The sequence below is a fragment of the Echinops telfairi genome, unplaced genomic scaffold, assembly GCF_000313985.2.
Source record: "Echinops telfairi isolate 266 unplaced genomic scaffold, ASM31398v2 ScPeMD7_46;HRSCAF=168, whole genome shotgun sequence".
NCBI classification, from domain to species: domain Eukaryota; kingdom Metazoa; phylum Chordata; class Mammalia; order Afrosoricida; family Tenrecidae; genus Echinops; species Echinops telfairi.
In genome coordinates this window covers 465,384-472,956 of record NW_022103944.1, presented here as the reverse complement: position 1 = coordinate 472,956, position 7,573 = coordinate 465,384, and positions in this window count along the sequence as shown.

Genomic DNA, 7,573 nt, shown 5'->3' with positions numbered 1-7,573 from the left:
TGTACATGAGGAGTCTTTTGGGAAGTTTATGGGAAAATGGAATGAAGAGATAATTGAAGTTTTTGGTACACTTTTGTAGCTCCTTGTATATAAGATTGCTATGAGTTGGAGCTGCCTTGATGACATCTAATAATTCACCCTGGGTCCCCCCAAACCAAGCCTGAGTCTAGGGGACTTGAGACTCATTGGGATCTGTCACTGTCTTTGGCTGTCAATGGGTGCTCAGTGAGTGAATAAATGAACTCCTGATGTCCTCTAGAATATAAGGTAGGTCTTTTCTCATCTGTTTGTTCACTGTAGGGGCTGCCACATACGAGATGTGCAGCATTTTATTTGAACAAAGGGATGAATAAAATGAATGAGTCTACAATGAAGGATTGCAGCCTTCAGTATGGATTACAACTTCAGGTAAAGAAAACAACACTCCTCACAACCGGACCATTAGGTACCATCATCATAAATGGAGAAAAGAGTAAAATTGTCTAGGATTTCATCTTGCTTGGATCCACAATCAATGCTGCTGGCAGCGGCAATCAAGAGCTCAAATGACCCGTTGCATTTGATGGGAACCCTGCCTCACAAGGACCTCTTTAAAGTGTTGAAAAGCAATGATGTTCCTTAGACCAAGGTGTACCTGACACAAGCCATGGTCTTTTCAATAGTCTCATATGCCTATGACCAAAGGAAGACCACAGAAGAACCGATGCAGATGAAATATGGTGCTGCCAAAAGAACAAACAAATCTGTCTCGGAAGAAATACAGTCAGCATACTTGCTAGAAGCACGCACGGGGAGACCGTGTCTCACATAGTTCGGATATAGTCTCAGGAGACTCCCATCTCTGGAAAAGACCCCGAGCTTTTCAAAGGAGAAAGGCATCCCAAGAGAGGAAGACCCCCGCTGAGATGGCTTGACACGGTGGCTGCCACCATGGGCTCAGACATCAGAACAATCGTGAGGATGGCCCGGGACTGGGCAGGGTTTCGTTCTGGGGGACTGTGAGTGGGAAAGACATGATGACACGGAGTAACAGCAATAAATAATCTGCAGATGTTATTCTGGCTATTTAGAAATCAAAGGCAATGTGCTCGAAGACATTTTTGCCTACTCATTTCCAAGGAAAGAGCTCCTCCACCATTACTTCTGACTTCCAGTATCTTTCTGATACTATCATTGTGGTACCCTCACATCTGATAACCTGACCCTGATGCCACTCACCACTGTTACACTGACCTGACCAGAACCCCAAGCATTAAGCTTCCCTCTCAACTGGGACTTCCAGAATGAGTTGCCAGACTTTCTTTAATCTTCTTGCCCACTGAGGACCATAGCATGTGCACCCAAAGTAAACCTTTACTGAGCATTGAGTTACACAGAGTTATTATACCTTGTACAGGTGATTTGAGGGAATGTTTATGACCCCCTACTCCGGTCTTTAAAAGAATGCCCAAATAGCATTTTTGTTGATTATCTCTTGTTTTTCTATTCTCTGCTTCATTGATTTTGCTCAAAATATTGTTCTTTTCTTCATTTGGGAAGCTTTGGGCTTAGTTTACTCTTCTATTTCTAATTCTTCAAGTTGTAGAGTTAGGGTATTGATTTGAAGTTCCTATTTTTAATGTAGAAATTTATCGTTATGAAATTCCCTCTCAGCACCGTTTCCCATGAATTTTACTATGCTGTGCTTTCATTTTTATTCATTTTAAAAGTATTTTCTGATTTCTTCCTTGGCCCCTTTGGCTGTTTAATTTAATTAAATAAGATTTTGTGTTGTTTAATTTCCAAATGTTTATGTATTTTCCCCTTTTCTTCCTGTTATTAATTTAGCTTCATTCCGTTGTTTTAGTTTTATTCCATTTTAGTTTTTGGTTTCATTCCATTGTGGCTGGGGAAGGTACTTTTGATGATTCAAGTCTTTTAGACTTCTTGAGATTGCTTTGTGAGCCAACATATAGTCAGTGCTGGGGAATGATCCATGTACTCCAGAGAAGAATGTACATCCTGTTCTTGTTGGAGAGAGGTTGTCTAAATCTACATACATAGCTTTGTAGATTGTTCAAATCTTTTAGTTCCTTACTGTGTTTCTTCTAGATGTTCTATCCATTATGGAAAACGAATAGTAAAAGTCTTCAATTATTACTATGCACCTATTTTTTCCTTCAATTCTGGGTTTCCTTCAGATATTCTGAGGCTCTGAATAGAAATACACGTGTGTATATTTTTATACTTAATTTAAACAATTATATATAGTTATATATAATTGCTTAAAGTATATAATAATTTTATGATATAATAAAGTATATGATATATACAACATTATATGTATCTATAGAGTTGCTTAAATTATATAATATTTTTATGTCTGTTAAAACAGATTTGGAAAGCAAGTCTACTTTGTTTTATACTAAAATAGCCATCAGCTTTCTTTTGGTTACTATTTACATGGACAATTCATTTTATACTTTCCATTTCAACCTGTTTGTGTCTGCAGGCCTCCTATGTGTCACTGGTCGATAGCACCTAGTCTGATTCAGCTTGTTGATCCATTCTGTCATCTCTGTCTTTGGATTGGCTCATTCCATACAGTAGCATTTACAATAGTAACTGTTTGGGAAGAACGTATTGGAACCATTTTGTCATCTTAACCCTTCACTGTTCTCCTTCCTTTGCGAGACTGCCGACATTTGAGTTTAGTTGATTTGCTTGTAGAGAACTATTTTGATTCTCTTCTCTTTTCCATTTACCTGTATTTTAAGATTTGTTGGTAGTTGCTAGGGGACTATGTATTTTAGGTGGGATATAGTCACTATGTAGTAGTATATATATGTAGTTAGATATAGTAGTTAAAAGCACAGAACCTGAAGTCAGATTACCTGGCCTTGAAACTCAGCTTTGTCAGTTAGTATCTGTGAGGGATTGAGTACATTACTTCGTTCTTGGAGGGTTAGATTCTTGAGTCTGGAATAGAGATAATACGACCTACATTTTCCTTGTTGTAGAGTTAGAATACCTACTGCTGTAGGGTCGATTCCAGTGCCTCGTGACTCTGTACAGGGTTTCTGAGATTCTAGCTCTTCACGGGAGCAGATGCTTTATCTTTTTCCCGCAGAACAGCTGGTGGGATTGAGCCACTGATCTTACTAGGGGGTAGATCCATACACATACATACCCCCCACATAGCACCCCAAAACTGGATGCTATGTGTGGGAGATAGTGCATTTGGAGTTGATTCCACCAGGTTAGACTGTTAGTCAAGCTTTTTATTGAGAGGTTCTGAAAAGATTGTGTAACAGTGTGTGACCAAAAAGGCCTGATTTGTGGCAGATGGAGGACTGGTTTTGCCACCAAGACAATGTACTTGCTCACGCAGCCACCTCAGTGCTCCAGTTTTGGGCAAAAAACAGCATTCCTCTCTTGCCCCATGCACCTGACTCACATGACCTTGCGCTGTGCCACTTTTTTTTTGTTTTTGTGAATGAAGAGGTACAGGAAAGGACAGTGATTTGATGACATCGAAGAGGTGAAGATAAAATGAAGGAGGTGGTGTCAGCCATCCAAACAGATGAATTTGAAAAATGTTCCCAAGAATGGAATTGCAGATTTGACAAATGTATTATGTGTAATGGAGAGTGCTTTGAAGGTGACAATGTTGTTTTGTAAAAAAAAAAAATCAAATACATAGCTTTGGGGGAAAAATTTCTTGTGGGGAGGGGGGTACATCTTGTACAAGTAGGCCAATGCCTAACCCACATCACCACCAAGGATCCTTAAAGATTACAGTTATTCTTGTTGTTGCAATTGAGTTGGTCCCAACCCATAAGGACCTATGCACAACAGAATGAAGCACTGCCCAATCAGGCACCATCCTCACAGTTGTTCCTATGTTTGAGCCCATTGTTGTGGCCACTGTGTCCATCCATCTCTTGAAGGCCTTCCTCTTTTGCACTGCCCCTCCACTTCACTGAGCGTGATGTCCTGTTCCTGGAACTGATATCTCCTGACAAGATGTCCAAAGTATGTCAGACAAAGTCTCGCCGTCCTTGCCTCGAGTCCTCTGGCTGTTCTTCTTTCAAGACAGATTGGTGCGCCTTTTAGCAGTCCACGGTGCTTCAAGCCTTTTAGCAGTCCACGGTGCTTCAATAGTCTTCTCCAGCACCAGAGTTCAAATGCACTGATTCTTCTTGGATCTTCCTCATTTAATATCCAATTTTCACATGCATATGAGGCCATTGAAAATACCATACCTTGGATCAGGCACATCTTAGTTTTCAAAGTAGTGGTCTTGCTTTCAGTACTCCAAAGTGGTTTTGTGCAGCTGATTGACAGGCTAGACTCCACCTCTATGCTTATTTATCAAGCTGCCATGAGATTATGTAACTTCCACAGTCTTCTTTAAATTAAGTTGTAATCTACTACTTGTTTGCCACTTTGTCACACTGTGGTAGCTTGATGTGATGCTGGAAGTTATGTCATTGGTATTCCAAACGTCATCAGGGTTGCTTAAGATGAACAGGTTCAGTAGAGTTTCAAGACTAAGAACACACAAGCCCTCTTTGGAGGAAGTCACTGCTGAAAACCTCATACATTGATTGGAAACATGGTCCGATACTGAAGGGCTAATGAAGGGAAGTTGAACATTGTCGAGTATTGCCCGAGGGTGGCCTCTTGGATCTTAGCTCACTCAATATGGGACCAAGAAGGAGCTGCTTTTTCGGAGTGCAATTAACCATGGTGACATGAGTGGGACACAGCCCGAGGGAGTGGAGCCTTTGGGCCACGACTGTGGGATTCTGAGACTACCACGTTTTACGGAAACAGATAGTCTCATCTTTCTCCCGCCGAGTCGCTGGGGGCCTTAACCTGCTGACTTTGTGATTGGCAGCCGCAATGTATAACCTCTATGCCACCAGGGCCATCAGTAAATATACTGCCTCTCTTTATAACATTGAAAGATCTGAAGAAAGCCAGCATGGACCTCTTGCGCATTCTCTTCAGCTACTGGTAACATGACCAGGCCACGTTCTATGGCGAATGTTAATCTGAATTGAGTATAAAACTCCATCAGTGTCTGACTTCCAAGGCAGCGTGCACAATGAGACACCCAGAGGCGATCTGACCCACATAGCTCCTTGGCAGTGGCTGGGGCCGATGACAGGCACTCTTTCCTAGACCCGCCACGGAGGGGGCTTCTGCAAATCAATTTGCATTTCCCCTCAGCTATCATCTGCTCAGATATGCCTTTCCAGACTTCCTTGATTCCGTGTACCCTTGATCCTACGCTCTCTCATCACCCTGCTTTGCTCTCTTCACGGGGTTTATTCATTTTTCTTAATCATTTTATCAGGGGCTCACACAACTCTTATCACAATCCATACATACATCCATTGTGTCAAGCACATTTGTACATATGTTGCCATCATCATTCTCAAAACATTTGCTTTCTACTTGAGCCCTTGGTATCAGCTCCTCGTTTTTCCCCTCCTTCCCCCCTCCCCCCTCCCCCATGAATCCTTGATAATTTATAAATTATTATTATTTTGCCATATCTTACACCATCAGACAGATTTTATTATACGGAATGGTCTTATGTATACATTTGTGTAGTTGCATTTGTGTACACCCCGCCCAACCCCCATTCCTTGTTAAGTAAGCCCCGTGAGCAGGGCTTATATATACACCTAGTCTCGGCTTTCTCTCAGAGCTTGGAGTAGTGTGTGCCGTATTGAAAGCTCTTAGTAATAGTTTTCCTTAAGGAAAATATAACAGCGATGCATTGTACATTTGAATCTAGGCATCTGCACCCTGCGTCTGTGCCATGCTTCAACCTCCATGGTTACTGTCCGCCCCCCTTACGTTTAGCTCTGTCTCACACACATGTAGCCCGCCTGCCCTACTTTTATGCACATGTCATCCTTGCACTCTTGCCTCTGTCAGTGCCTGGCTGGGGCTGCTTGGCTCCCAAATGTCCTCTGACTCAGTCCCGGCCGGGTGTGGCCAGCAGGAACCGAGTGCCCTTGTGGTCAGTAGATGGAGCTATTGGGAAGAGAAAAAACGTGTCCTGGTGGCTTGTAAAGCAGGGACGATTGGTTGGGAGACTGAAGGAGGCCTGGGCCGATGGAGGAGCTTGAGGTCCTGGATGGCTCTGCAGGCTGGCCAGTCTTCTCCCCAGCCACCTCCATGTGTGCGATGAGTCCCGATGAGAGCGAAGCAAGAGCAGGAACGGATAGGAGCTGTCTCACTGCCCACTGGTCAGCGCAAGCCCCCTCTTGATGAGGTTAATAAAGGTAGTTGGGATAGGGGCAGATCATGCAGCTAGCCGCTCTCCTGCCTCTGTGGGCCGGGATCTGCTGACTTGTGATGGCCTGCTTTTTGAGGTAGCACCCTCCACCCAACAGCACGCAGAATGGGGCCACAAAGGATGATAGGTGGTGAGTATTAAGCTTTCTGGGCCTTCAGTGTTCTATTCCGATCTTGACTAGTACGTTCCTTTAGCACGGAGATTCTTGTCTGCTTTCCTTCCAAGCTACCATGACGTCATGCACCGTGTTCTGAATAGTACTCAATCAGGCTGATCAACTTATACTGGTTTACCCAGGATGGTCTCCATTTTAAAATGGAAAGTTTTGATTCCAGAAACCCCCAGTCTTGGGAAAACCAGAATGTTTGGTTGACGAATCAATTTGAAAAAGCCCTCTCAGGTGACTCCAGCGCTCCTTTTATCCTGCCTCAGGTGACACACTGGGAAACGTGTCTCAGATCGTATTGTGTTTGGCCCCGTGGAGCCAGTGCGAAGACACAGGCCATTCACAACCAAGGCACTGTCAGGCGACCACTGAGACCTCTGGACCCATGCAGGGGGCCAGAGCCCAAGCTGAGAAGCTGGGGGCTTCTTTGTTTCTTCAGGCAGTGGGCTTGGCATCCTGGAAGGGCTTCTGGAGGATGACTTTGAAACCTGTGGGTGGGCAGCGGTCAGCTGAGGGAGAGTCCTGAGGCAGAGAGAGGCGGGTGCAGGTGGAAGGGAGGCGGCAGCACGTGGCCAGGTGTGCGTGCACGTAGAGGAGGCGGACCACTTTTTCCTAGGAGAGGAAGGGGAAACAAATGGCGAAGAACCCAGGGAGAAGAGGGCGCTGAGTCTGGAGTGACTGTCAGGGACTGAGGCATTTGTGGTCTCCACAGAGTTTTAAAACTGTTTTAGTGGCATGTACTTCACACATCATACAATTCGATAATTCAGTTACATCAAGAAGAGTTGTACAATGACCATCACAATCAGTTTCAGGACATTTTCTTCATTCTTGTCCTCACTGTTGTAAGCTCCCCATTTGCCCCCAACCTCCCTTGCCATACCCCCAAGGGACCATTCACCCAGTTACTGTCTCGATCGGTTTGCCTACCCTTGATTTCATCTACAGAAAAATATTTAAACAATAACAACAATGGCAAAGTAAAACAGATTAAAACCTGGACTGAAAGGAAAGCAGAAAATATTAAAAGCTAGAACAAATGAAAAATGGATCATCAAGGAGATCAAATGATAAGGCCCTAACTTTACCCTAACAGCATCTGCAATAAT